The sequence below is a fragment of the Onychomys torridus genome, chromosome 7 (genome assembly GCF_903995425.1).
Source record: "Onychomys torridus chromosome 7, mOncTor1.1, whole genome shotgun sequence".
NCBI classification, from domain to species: domain Eukaryota; kingdom Metazoa; phylum Chordata; class Mammalia; order Rodentia; family Cricetidae; genus Onychomys; species Onychomys torridus.
The window spans coordinates 11,514,804-11,529,158 of record NC_050449.1 but is presented as its reverse complement, the minus strand read 5'-3'; positions in this window follow the sequence as shown (position 1 = coordinate 11,529,158).

Genomic DNA, 14,355 nt, shown 5'->3' with positions numbered 1-14,355 from the left:
TACTGTGGCTAAAAGCAGTGGATAGATGCTCCAGCTCTACTCTGAGATGCTGTTTGCTAACCTCACAGTGGAAAGTCGGTTGGAGGAAGTAGACCCTTCATAGACTCTTGCTATTTGGAGCTTACAGCATGTGAAAAAGTTACATTTTTCAAGCTGAAATTTGTTTTGTTCTTTAGGACTCTCCATGCCATGTTCAGTCCATGAAAATCCGGTGACTGTCCTACCACGAGGTACCTTGTCTTCTCTGCATCCCCACAGACTCAGGAGAGGAAATTGAATGTGGAGACTGGACTGAGTGCTTTCTTGTGGGGCAGCAACCATCCTGCTCTCAATTCCAAGTTTAGTGCCTTGTGACTTCTCATCCACTAAGGCAAGTTGGTGTTGGAGAATGAGGCCCTTGTACACCATCCCTCACACTCAAAGCCCCAAAGGGGAAACACACAAGGACTTTGGCTTCTGCACATATAATTATGAAGTGCACAGGGCAGAGACTTGATGCTAGCTTTGCAGCCTAGGACAAGGTACCTAACTAGCCTCAGCCTCAGTTTCCTCATTCATAAAATGGAGAGAACATAGTATTATAACTACTCAATAAAATATTGCACAGAACAGGCATTCAAAGTCCTGAGCATATGCTCAGTAAATGCTCACTACAATTATTATTTACATGCACTTGCTATGGAATTATAGAAAGTAGTTTCCAAGGCAGAGATTCCCTGAGAGAAATCATCACAGCCTCGGTAGGAACAGGCAGGCTATTTATCCAGCAGCCAGAGCTTTGCTTGCAGAACATGCCGTTATTGTCCAGAAGGTTGATTTGCAGAACATAGGCCCCATTTTCCCATCCAGTCACTCTACATAGCAAATACTGGGATGTGGGGATCAACTCTTTCTTTCTGTAAGTTCTCACTATCAGCTTCTGGACTACAAAGGAAGTTCTAAACATTCAAAAAATGAAAGTTAAGATACCAAAGCTTTGCTGCTCAGGCAGGCGAAAGGCACCTACTAGCCATCCTGGTTCCTCAAGGCCTAGACTGGCTGAAGGTGTCCACAGCTCCACCTGGAGCCTTGTGTGTATAAGGCATTATGATGAGCAAGTGTATGGGAGAGAAGAGAGAAAGGGAGGTGGAACAGCTCATGTGCTGTGGTAAGAGGCAGGTCTGAAGGTCAAGGGCAGTGCTAGCTGATGTTGGCAGTCTGCTTGCCACCTGGGACCAAGATGGGCCTGGGCTGCTGCCTAGGGCCATGTCTGGGTCTGTGATTCTACCACAGCCAGGGTCTTGTGTTGTTGACATCCATGACCCATATTGCCAACAGGGACCATGAGGATGTCTGGCGTCTGAGCTACCACCTGTGGCCACTTTGGTGTCCGAGGGCCATGCTACCACCAGGGCCATGCTGATCTAGGTGGCCTGTCCTGCCACTGGGGGACATGATAACATCTGGGCCCAAGCTGCTGCCAGGGCCATGTCTAGGCCTGTGGCCCTGCCACCCAGGACATGTCTGGGTCTATGGTCCTACTGCATCCAGTGTCCGTGTTGATATCTGTGGCTCCTGATACCACCAAAGACTGTGAAAATACCTGAGGTCTGGGCCACCACTTGAGGCCATGTTAGTGTCTGAGCGCCCTGCTGCCATGGGGGTCATGCCAATCCTAGTGGCCTGTGCTGTCACCTGGGGCCATGGAACATCTGGACCCAGGCTGCTGCTGAGGACCATGTCTAGGTCCATGGCTCTACAGCAGCCAGGGTCTGTGTTGATGTCCATGGTCCTGATACCATCAAAGGCCATATGGGGTCTAGGCCACCATCTGAGACCATGTTGGTGTCCAAGGGCCTTGCTGCCTATGGGGTCATACTAGTATGGGTAGCTTGTGCTGTCACTGGGGCCATGATGACATCTGGGCCATAGCTACTGCCAAGGGCCATGTCTAGGTCCGTGATCCTGCTGCAGATGGGGTCTGTATTCATGTCCATGGCCTGTGTTATACAGGGGGTCATAGGAAACATGCTTGTTGAAATCCAAGGACCTTGCTGAGCCAGCCCTGCCCCTCACTGGCCCTGGGATAGCTAGCCCTGCCCCTTGCTGGACATTGTAGCAGGAAAGTTGGCCCTACCATTGGGAGAGATGGCCCTGCCCCTCACCACTGCTATGAGAGAGCTGGCGCAGATGGCATGGGCCTAATTGAACTGGCTCTGCCCCTTGCCTGAGGAGGCAGTCCCAGTGGCCCAGACAGACCAGACCAGCTACCACCCAGACCCGAAACCTGGGCATTGGGTTGGCCCACCCTAACCTCTACCCCATCTATGATCTGCTGGAGTTTGTGAAGGGACTAGTCTCTGCAGAACATTAACTGCAGGATCTCCATGACTCAGGGCAGCCGTGGGCTATTCAAGCAGAGTTTCAGTGAGGATCCAAAGATGATGGTGTACCAGAAACCAGAGGTCTTTGAACCAGACCAATGACTAATTGCATTCTGTGGTGGGGCTGATTAGACAAAGGGGGTATACTGTGTGACACACCACAGCCCCTGATGCCACTAGGATGAATGAAAAGGTGTTGGAAAGATGGAGGAGCAAGTAAGCGTTTTTGTTCTTTTTTTTGTTTTTGTTTTTCAAGACAGGATTTCTCTGTGTAGTTTTGATGCCTGTCCTGGATCTTGCTCTGTAGAGCAGGGTGGCCTCAAACTCACAGAGATCCACCTGCCTCTGCCTCCCGAGTGCTGAGATTAAAGACGTGCACCATTGCACCCAGCTTTTGTTTTTAATTAATTTGGAGAGAGTTCTTTGGGGGGGACACTGCAGGGATGAGGGGCAGATATGGAGAGACTGGGAGGTGAGCAGGATTCAGGAGTATGATGTGAAATTCACAAAGAATTAATAAAGAATTATGTTATATAAAAAAAGATAACAAAGCATCACTTTAAGTATTTTATTCTACTTTAACAAATTCACTGTAAAAATACCTGGAAGGCCAGGTTTGAATCTGGAATTCCTGGAATTCTCAGAGTTGTAGGCCCAAATGTGGCAGTGTAATTGCTGGCTGGGCCTCCAGCCATGCCTAACAGTTTCCTACACTGGTTCAGTTCTGTAGCCTGCACCCCTGCACACAGGAGTGAGGATGCTCTTCCCTCACCCTGGGCTCAGTTCTGCAGCCTGCACCCCTCCACACAGGAGTGAGGATGCTCTTCCCTCACCCTGGGCTCAGTTCTGCAGCCTGCACCCCTGCACACAGGAGTGAGGATGTCTCGGTTTGTCTATCCAAACCACATTCCCAGCTTTACCAGCCCCTCCACAAAACATGCATCAAGCCTGGGCTGCTCTCTCTAATATATTAGACCACTTTGTGAGAATAAACTCAGGTAAGAAACATGTACAGTTGACAGAAGAGGCTCTAGTCTATGAGGAAAAGAATTGCAGGATCTTGCACACCTAGAAAGAGTACGTAGTCTTCTATGGCAACTGTCCTTGACCCTTGAAATTCCTCTGCAAAGAGACACGGCTGTAGTAGGGCAATCCAAGTGTACAGGAAAACAGTGTAGGAAACTCTCTAGGCTGAAGACGCGCCGTCTGCAAAAACCCGGAAGTGGGGAGAAACCAAATAAGAGTGATGCTGCAGAGTGAAGAAAAAGACTCAGAGCTGCAGGGTGGAGTGCTTTATTTTGGGCTTTTGTCTTTATGAGCAATGGGAAGGCATTTAAGGATTTTAACCAGGGGTATATTCGGATGATGCCGGGGATGTTGGTATGTTTACACTGATTCCTGTTGCCTTACACAATGCCTACAGCTATACTGACACCAGATAGTAAAATGCATGACTTGAACTTTTGAGATTTGACATCAAGAGTGCTCAATGATGACTCCACAGATGGCACTGTGGCCTGTGTAATGGGGTTAGGAGCCGGATAGAAGGGTTATAGCCAATGAGAGGTGAAGAAGTTGGGTGCCTGGAGTTTGAGTAACCTTGAACAAAACTGAATCTGAAGGGGAAAGGAGGGACAAAATAAATAGCCAAAAGAGGGTTTGAAATCAAGAAATGTTTTCCTGTAGGATTTAAAAAGGAGAGGCAGAATTTGAAAACACTGATCACAGCCAGTAAAAAGAAACCGATGAGAGACTTCTTAGACAGCAATCGATGTGAGTTCCGTAGGAGGGTGACATGGCATGAGACCCACAGAGGACTGGGAAGGGACTCTTCTTTTTCCGGAGATAGACAGGTAGTCCAGTTAAAGGAGGAGTGGTGAGGCCGTGGGAGCATCAGGCATTTCCTCGGGTGGCGTACTTTTGTCTGGATGGTGGGAGGGAGATTGAGGGCTAGAGAGGGTAAAAAGGAGGGAAGCTAACACTTTGCAGAGAAAGGAAAAAGGACTCCAAATCTTTGACACAAGAGGGTAAGTGGTGGTCCTGTTAATCAGGGGGCACGATATTCTGATATAACTAATAATACGTATTTCCCTTTCCCGTTCTTTGCTCAAGTCTTTGAGCTCTCCTAAGCGATGTATCTGTTTTGTATGCCATGAGATAACTTAGGTTTGCAGCCCCAATAGCTCCTAGGTGGGGGTGGCTTGTTGCCAAGGGAACCAAGTCTATTACTAAATGGTCCTAACCTCCAGCAAGGGAAATGGAGCTAATTGGTCATTGGTGACCAATTATTTAATTATCTAAGCTTACGTAATAAAGTCTCCACAAAAATCCAAAAGAAAGGGGTTGGAGACCCCTTGGTTGCTTACGTTGGAAAAACCTGCAGGGTGGTGGTCAGATGAACAGGTCCACAGTCTGAGACTGGCAATTGGTGTCTGAAATGGAAGGGTGGGCTGGTGAGGTTGAACCCTTAATCTGTGCTCTGCCCTAAGTCTGTACTAGTGAGCACCAGAGAGCTGGAAAAGTGGGTCAATGTGGAGAAGAAGGGAAGTCATAGGGGAAAGCAGGAAGCGTGGCTAGTGAGGAGAGACGAGTAAGTCTCTGGCTACCAAAAGGAAAGAATTGAAACTAATACCGGAAGCTGGCCAGGGGTCCAAATTCTGTGATCTGGCCTTTCCTGCAGATGTGGAGAGAGAGATCTATAGTAGTTTTTAGGGTTGTTTTTCAATATAAGTTATCAGAACAATGGCATTACTTCTCAGTATATTTAGGCAACTGAGAAATTCATTTTTATATTAGACAGAAACTGTGTAAGGATTATGGGGCTCAAATATTCATCTATTATCAAATCTCTCCAGGAAGTAACAGTGTGTTGATGCATGAGCTGGAAGTCACTAGCTGGGGAGTCTTTGCTGTTGAACTTGGGAGTGGGATGGGCATTGACCTCCATGGACTAACTGGAGAGATCCAGAGCTCTGGAGGAAGGTCACTTATTATAAGACAGGCAGTGCTCACTCTCACATGGAGAACATCAGAAAGGCTTCCTTCCGAGTCCAGCCTGAAGTAATCTAGGCTCAAATCCTCGATCTTCCACCTGGAGTGATGGAAGGAACTCTCTTTAAACCTGATTCCCTTGGCCGGGCGGTGGTGGCACACGCCTGTAATCCCAGCACTCGGGAGGCAGAGCAGGTGGATCTTTGTGAGTTTGAAGCCAGCCTGGTCTACAGAGCTAGTCCAGGACAGGCTCCAAAGCTACATAGAAACCCTGTCTCAAAAAACAAAAACAAAAAACAAAACAAAAACAAACAAACAAACAAAAACCCTTATTCCCTGACTATAAGAGCAAAAAACCCAGCCAGCTGTACGCAGATGCTGACTGGAATCTCAATACTATACAAGTCAGTCGTGATTCTGTCTTAGATTCACCCATTTTATCTTCATCACTTATTTTTATCCTTATTTGAAAAATAACTGAACTCCAAAGATGTGAAGTGCCTTGCCCAAAGTCTCTGAGCAGTGCGAGTCAAGCTGGTCTGCTTGCAAAGGTGGGTTTTTCTGTTGTTCATTTGTTTGTTTCTGTTTTTTGCCTTTGTTTTTGTTTTTTAGCATATTTATTAAAGCTGCCACAAAGCATTCAGAAGTGTGACACTGTCATGACATGCTGAGTCACCACAGCTGGTCACCACGATAATCTGTGATGTCACAGTAACGCTCCTCCACAGACCATATGCCATTCTTCCAAGACCAGAGAGCCACTGTGTGGCAGAGCTGGGCATAAACCAAATGGCTAGATTTCAAAGCCTGCACTCTCCCTGCCACAGTAAGGTGCCCTACAAACTAAAGGAATGCATAGAACATCTGATAGATGGTAAGACATTGGCGTTATGCTTCTTAGAGTTGCATGCTGCTTTTACAGATAACAATACTGAGGGGTGGCTGGGAGGAGAAGTAACTGCCAATATTCTAGACTACAATATGATGCTGCAGTTAACATAATGGACTGTTTCAATAGAGATAGTATATCCTAGGTTAAATGTTCCTGACTCAGGTAAACAATAATGTCTGTCACTCAGCTTCTTGTTTCTGTGATAAATATTTGACAGAATTAAGATTTAAAAGTCTATTTGAGCTTATAGCTTTGGAGTTTCTAGTTCTTGATTGAGTGGTGCCCCGGCCAGCGGGGTTTCAACGGGGGCGACCCACCTGTGGGAGCGAATGAAAGAACAGGGAACACAAGAGACTGACAGCAAGATAGTATTCTGATCAAGCCGCCAAACTTCATTTTCCTCCACATGGCTTATATAGCATAAGAGGGGAAGGGGCAGGAAGGAGGGAAGGGGAAGGGACGTGGAAGGTGTGCAGAACGTGGGAGATGTGCAGGTCGTGCAACTGCAAGAAGTCTGCTAAGGTGACTGGTCAGGGGCCATTTGTTCTGTTGCTAGGTTACCTGACCATGAAATGCTCTTATCTTTGGGGGCCTCTGGTTAGTAAACAGGTGTTACTGCTCTGGGGGAGGGCGGTGGGCTTATGACTTGTTCTCTGGCTTAGCTAGTACTTTCCATGGTTCATGTTTGGTTCCTGAAATCTTGGTCCCTAACAGAGTGGATTCCTTGCTGTTCTTCTGTGCGGAATGACAGAGAGCATGGCCAAGGAGTGAAGGAAAGATGGGGATGGAGCTTTAACTCCATAGGAGAATCTTCGTCACAGGCACGAGTGATGCCCTGAGATGGGAGGGAAGGAGAAAGGGAGAGAGCGAGGGGGTAGAGAAAGAGGTGGGGGAAGAGGGGATGAAAGAAGAAGGGAGGGAAAGAGAGAGAGAGAGAGAGAGAGAGAGAGAGAGAGAGAGAGAGAGAGAGAGAACCAAACCTCAATTTGGAACAGGCACACATTACCTGAGACTTTCCACTTGACCATATACTCTTATAAGTCTCACCATCTCCAACCAGTGCCACCATGAAGACCACCAGTCTTTAACATGGGACCTTGGGTAATGTTCCATATCCTAAGGGTGGCATCTTCACCCTGACCTTCAGGATCCCTCCATCACAAAGTAAATGTGTCCTGTTGGTCCCCATGTTCTGTCTCCACTGTTTCAACATTGCTCACATGCCAACTCCAGTCTCCTTTGAGACTCCAAGAAAATACTTCTAAAATTTAAGCTAGTTACATGTTTTAAAAACACAGTGGTGTGTAACATGAATTGCTAAACAGTCTTATTAAGAAAAAACCCGGAGCCAGATATTGAGGTAAAAACTGAGAGATCAGAGAAACAGAAAGAAGCCAGCCATGTTCTTACCTCCAGGAAAGCCTCAGCCAAAGAGACTACTTCCTGTATACTCATGCCTATATCCTTTCTGACCCTGCCATTTTACTTCCTTTCTCCGCCCAGCTACATCACTTCCTCTTTCTGCCCAGCTCTATCACTTCCTGTCTGTCGATACAGACCTCCAGACTTCTATGGTTAACTACTGCTGGGATTAAAGGCGTATGCCACCACTCCTGGCTCTGTTCCCAGTGTGGCCTTGAACTCACAGAGATCCGCATGAATCTCTGCCTCCTGAATGCTAGGATACATGTGCTACCTGCCTAATCTTTATGTTTAATATAGTGGCTGGCTTTTTCCTCTGGCCTCCATGCAAGCTTTATTTATTAGAACACAAATAAAATATCACCACAGTGGTGTGTCATATAAAGGGCGTGCCATTCCTGTTTAAAATAGAGGAAGGGAAAGAGAACAGTGAGACTATATCAAAATCCCTCCATACCAAGTCCAGTTGTATATTTTCCATTACTACCACTAGGGGGCAGATGTGCCCACAATAATGGGCAATTCTCAAAAGGCAAGCCACGTTCTTGATGAATGAGGAATAATACCTCAATGAATTAAATAAGGCCCATTTAACCCTTGGTTGTTGAGGCAGAAGGGTGGGACAGTATGGACAGGGGAATATGGAAATGACAGAGCAGATTGAAGTGTGCAGAAGTTTTCCTCTCAGGTAAGTTGTCACAGCAGAAGTGGAGGAGCTGGCGCAGGATGCATAGAATTACATGACCTCCCTAGGTGATGCCAATGGGACCCAGCCCTGCCACCAAACAACACAATGACACACCGACAACAAAAATGAACTCAGAGGATTTATTTATACATGTTTATGCATAGATATAGATATATTTAACAATAAAAAAAGAGGCTATCAACTGGAGAATGGGGATTCAAGGGAGGGGTTGGAGGCAGGGTATTTGAGAAGGATTGGAGGGAAGGAAGTTAGGAGAGTGATCAGTCTATTTCAAATAAAAATGTATTAAAAGAAAAAAGAGTCAACCATTCAAACATAGTGCTTGGAGAGAGAGAAGCTCACTTACTAGAGTGCTTGTCCAGCATGCACAAAGCCCTGGGTTTGATTCCAGCACCTCAGAAACAAGGCATGGTGATGCATGTCTATAATCCTGGACATAGAAGGCAGGAGAATTTCAATGTCGTCCTTGGCTCCACAGCAAATACACAACCACCATGTGCCCTATGAACTTGGGCTGACATCCTGGGTATGAGAGCATGTGACAAAGGAGGCGTCTCACCTCAGATCAGACAGGAAGAAGAGCAAACAACAGAGAGGGCCCAGGACAAAGCGCTGCTCCAGAAAACATGCTTCCAGGAACTTACCCCCTCAGAGACCAGGATAAACTACAACCTCCAGGGTCATAGTTCAAGTACCCTACACCCTCTAGACAAGTCCTACAGTCTAACATCTACAAACTCACAAATGGCATCATGAGCTGAAAACCTATGTCAACACATGAGCCAAACAGAAGTGCCCTGCACTAGTTGGTTTCTATGACCAACCCATGTCTTTCTTCAAGGACACCCAAGGCTTGTCTGGTAGTGTTTGGGGCAATCCCATCAGTCATTCCCATGGGGAGTGGTACTCCATACACCAGAACGGGCTCAAATCTCTACAATGAAGCTTTGTGGCCTGGGACAGACTCTAGAAAATTGGCTGGACTAGAACAGGAAAGTATCTCTACTAGAGAAACTACAGAGAGAACCTAGATGGTTTTCTGGCTGTGTAAGCTGAAAAGCCCAATGCAAAGCTGTTGAGCCATGGGCCTGTGTGCTAATGGAGAAAAGGCTTGGTCTGCTGTTGGACCTGCAGAGGCCCTGAGCAGAGACTGAAACATCCCTGTGAGGGGAGAGTGCAGGCACTTCCCATGAGAGTCAGTTTGCATTGTCAACTTGCCGGGATTTAGAATCACCATGGAAACACATCTCCAGATGTGTTGTGAGGATGTTTCTAGAGAAGTTTAATTGAGGTGGGCAGTACCATCTTATAGGCCAAGGGAACTGATGTAACAGAAGGAAGACAGGGGGCTGAGTACCAGCATTCACTGCTCTCCTCACTGTGTAGACCAGCTGCCTAGCACCTTGTCCATAACAGACTCTTAAACTGTGGCCCCAAATCAGCCTCCTTTCCTTACATTGTTTCTTACTATACATTTGATGATAGCAATGAAAAAACTAAATAATACACTTCCCATCCTGCCCAGCCAAGCCTCTGGGGCACAGGATCTGCACTCTCTGCCCTCAGAGGTCATGAAGACCCATACACTGTGCTCCCAGAGATGGAGTCCATACATATAACTCCATGCTATTCACTCCAGGGCTCGCTTGCCTAACATCCTGTTCTAAGACCAACCGTCCTTTGTCTGCATCTCATTAAGATTCCAAATTAGATTTTCCTCTACTGGAGTCAGAATTATCACTATTATGATGCAGCCCTTTCTCTTGAATTTTTCTATTAAAGATGTTTGGCTTAAAGATTATTTTTAAGTAGTGTTCCTCAAGTAAACTGCAAACTACTTTTAATTCTAATAGGACAAAGTTTAAGCAGTTTAAGTTATATACATAATTTGTAAATTAATGATATAAAATAATTTACATATAAATTTTCATAACATGTGTAGCACACATATTTGTATACATAAAATAAACTTTAGTCTTATTTGTTGAGGCACCCAATCTAGAAATTGTGGGATAACAAACAACAGTAATGAGATGGCTCAGCAGTAAAGAACACATACTGCTCATCCAAAGGACACAAGTTTGGCTCCCAGCACCTAGTCAGAGGGCTCACAATTGCTTTAGCTCTGGCTCAGGGGAGCCAACACCCTCTTCTGGACTCTGCAGGCACTGCACTCACATGTGCATATACCCACACACAAACACATACATACACATAATTTAAAATAAAACACCTTTTTTAAAGATCAAGGAGACTTACTCAGGAGTCAGTGTCACCCAAGGACAGGCTCAGGTCCTTCTAACTAAACACTGAGATCACCATCAAATAAGAAGGAAATTACCCCCTATCTGTTAGTGAGAGAGTTGCTTCTGACAGTTGGAAAATAAACAGTCGATTTTCTGTCACTATAATGGAATCTGGGAAGCTGGGTACTTGAGAAATAAGACAAGTTTCTTTGGTTCACATTTCTAGAGGTTCAAGGACATGGCTTCAGCATGAGCTTGGCTCTGGTGAGGCCTTGTAGCACATGGCATTACAGTGGCAGGCACATACATGAGAGGGATAGGTCACATGGTAACACAGGAAATAAGAACAAGACTTTAGTCTCATGAGACCTACTTTAGTCCTTTCTACAGGCAAAACCTCCTATGTCTTCACTAGACCTACTAGATCTCACCAGATCTCACCAGGTCCCACTTCTCCAGGGTTCTGCTACTCTTGGCCACCTAACGCTAGGAACCAAGCTTCCAGAAACAAAACTTCTAACAGCAAACTTGGGATACTCCCTCAATACATACCCAACACACACTCAACACATACCCAACCAACACATACCTAAGATGCACCCAACCCAACACACACTCAACACATACCCAACACATACCCAATACATACTCAACAACACCCAACACTCATACCCAACCCAACACACACCAAACATGTACCTAAAACACACCCAACACAACATACACCCAAATCACAGCAGAGAAGAAGCAGACAATAGTCTGACTTCAGAACAGGCTGAAGATGTCTAAGACTCCCTCAACATATTCCCTGTGCTTGGATATGAGCCCAAGCCCTCAAGAGCCCTCAACCTCACTCTGCTTCTTTAAACCAGGCCCTGAAATCACTCCTTCTAGAATGTCTTCCTTGAACATGAAACCCACTCTCTTGAGTCTGACACCACATCCATTACCTGGATGCCATAGCCCCAACTTCCTATCAGGACTGCTCCCTGGATCTACTTTAGTTAGTCATACTGATGTTCGCATATGTGCTATTGGGTTGATGAAGGATGAGCTTGGGGAAATTTTCACTCTCCCAGCCAAAATCCCTTTCTTTTAGAAAGAGCTTTATTTTAGAGTCACAATAAAATTTAAAAAAAAAAAAAAGACCAACATGAGTAGTTCCCACGGACCCCTTATCCTCATATACACACAACTTCCCCTTCAAGTTCCTGCAGCAAGTAGGACAGTTGGCACATCTATAACACCACATTGGCACACTCTTGTCACCCAAACTCTACAGTTTACATTAGGGCTTGCCTTTGGTTCACGTGCTATGGGTCTGGACAAAGTCTACCATCATGGAATAAAAACAGATTACTATCATGCCCTCCATGATTACACAGAAGAGTCTCAGTGACCTAAAGATCCTTCATATGCTGTCCATACATCCCTTCCCCAGTAAGGTAAGCACAGAACTTCTTGAATGTTTGGTTCACAGTTATCAGAACTGTTTGGGAAAGTTGAGAAGGTGTTGCCTCAGAGGAGGTATGTCACTGGGGGGGGGGGGTGTCTTTGAGGCTCAGCCTTTCTCCCCCATCCTTGCAACTTACAGATCAAATGTGAGCTCCCAGCTACTCAAGTGTCATGCCTGCCTGCCTGTTGCTTGCGCTCTCTGCCATGATGGTTATGGTCTAATCCCCTGAAAGTGTAAGCAACTCCCAAATTAAATGTTTCCTTTTATAAGGCAGTCATTGTGCTGGCTAGTTTTAAGCCAATGACATAGGCTAGAGTCATCTGAAGGCAGAGAACTTCAACTGAGAAAATGCGTCCATAAGATCTAGCTATAGGGCATTTTCTTAATTAGTGATTGTTGGGGGAGAGTCCAGCCTATAAGAAAGCAGGCTTGAGCTGGAGAGATGGCTCAGAGGTTAAGAGCACTGACTATTCTTCCAGAGGTCCTGAGTTCAATTCCCAGCAACCACATGGTGGCTCACAGCCATCTGTAATGAGATCTGGTGCCCTCTTCTGGCCTGCAAGCATGCATGTAGGCAGAACACTGTTTACATAATAAATGAATAAGTCTTAAAAAAAGAAAGAAAGAAAGAAAGAAAGAAAGAAAGAAAGAAAGAAAGAAAGAAAGAAAGAAAGAAAGAAAAAGAAAGCAGGCTGAATAAATCATGATGAGAAAGCCAGTAAGCAGCTCCCTCCACTTGGTTTCACATACAAACACACAAATAAAAATAGTGTTCAGATCTTTAAAAAATGGTATGAATAAAAATTGTTGAAGCATATAAGTATATTTAGTTTTGACTTTTAAATTGACTTTACAAGTGCCGTGTGCCTTCAAGACCCAGCACAGCCTGCTGGATCAAGATACAGCATTGACTTCAAGTAACCCAATCCCAAAGGTCTTAACATACACAATTGTGATGCAAGCAAGGTGCAAGATTATATTCCAGGACAGCACAGGGCCAATTCCTCCATTAGCCAAATGCCGTTATTAGAGTGTGTTGGAATGGAGGCGGCACAGCTGGTATTCCATTTGTGCTATGGATGTTGCTAATAGCAGAGGGGTCTCACTATAGGTCTGTGTGTGGAACAAAGAGGTATTTTGGCCTTTGTCTCTTCCCGTCAAAGTGGATCTTCACTCTGTCTTGTGTCTATATCTCCTGTCCCCTTTTCCTCCCATCACCTTCCTCCTCCCCCTCTGCCCATCTCCTAATCCTTCTCCTCCCCTTCCCTTTGCTTCCTTTTCTCACTCTTCCCTCCTGTCCCTTCTTTCCTTCTCCCTCCCCTTCCTCTTTCATCTTCCTTTTCTTCCTCTTCCTTTCATCCGGTGGTAGAACATCCTGAACCTCACGTGTACTAGAAGCATCCCACTAAGCTACATCTCCATCCCAGACTTCCCATCTCTAAGACTTTTTTTTTCTGCCTCTCTCCAGGGACCAACTACATAAGCATCCTCTGAGCCTTCCCAACAAGAGCCTTCACACCTCGGAAATCTGCTTTTCAGGCTGGGACATAGCTCAGTGAAGTGAGCATGCTCACAAGCACAAGGTCCTGAGTTCAAAACCCAGCACCACTAAGTAAACAAGGAGACTTCACATCTCTAAGCACTTGCTTTCTCAAGATCACACTTTTAAACATAAGACAACGCAGCACAGTTCATTGGCCTTGCATGACCTCTCCTGTGATTTCACTTCTTTCTCCAGCTGAGGCAGTTAGTTCATGCACCTTCTCACCCGCTCATCAGGAGCAGCTCTGGCTTGCTGATTGACACTGCAAGGGGTCGGTTTAGTTTAAAGTCATACACAGGGACAGTCCTGGCCGGCATGCATTCTGTGCCTCCTAGGGAGAGTTCTCACTCTCTGAAATGCCATTTTATATCTTCTCTTTCCTCAAACTCCTCCCCATCCCCAAGCTTGTCCTATGATGTAGCCTCAAACTGCCCAAGAATACAGAATTTGAAAGGAGCCCAAACTGCCCCTGCAGTTTAGAACCCTTTCTGAATTTGCACCTGGCTTCAGCCTTCTCTCTGCCCAGGGGAAATCCTCCTCTCCTCATAACCACATTCCTCCCAGGATCCAGATGTGCTCATCTCACCTTTCCAGGTGTGCACACTTGTCATCATACGCCTCCTCCTGCACTATCAGGCCCCCTACCTCTACTTCATCTTTTTTTCTGTTGATTTCTGGGAAGAGCTTTACTTATATAAAGTTATATGGAAAAAAAACAACATTCCAGAGTTGA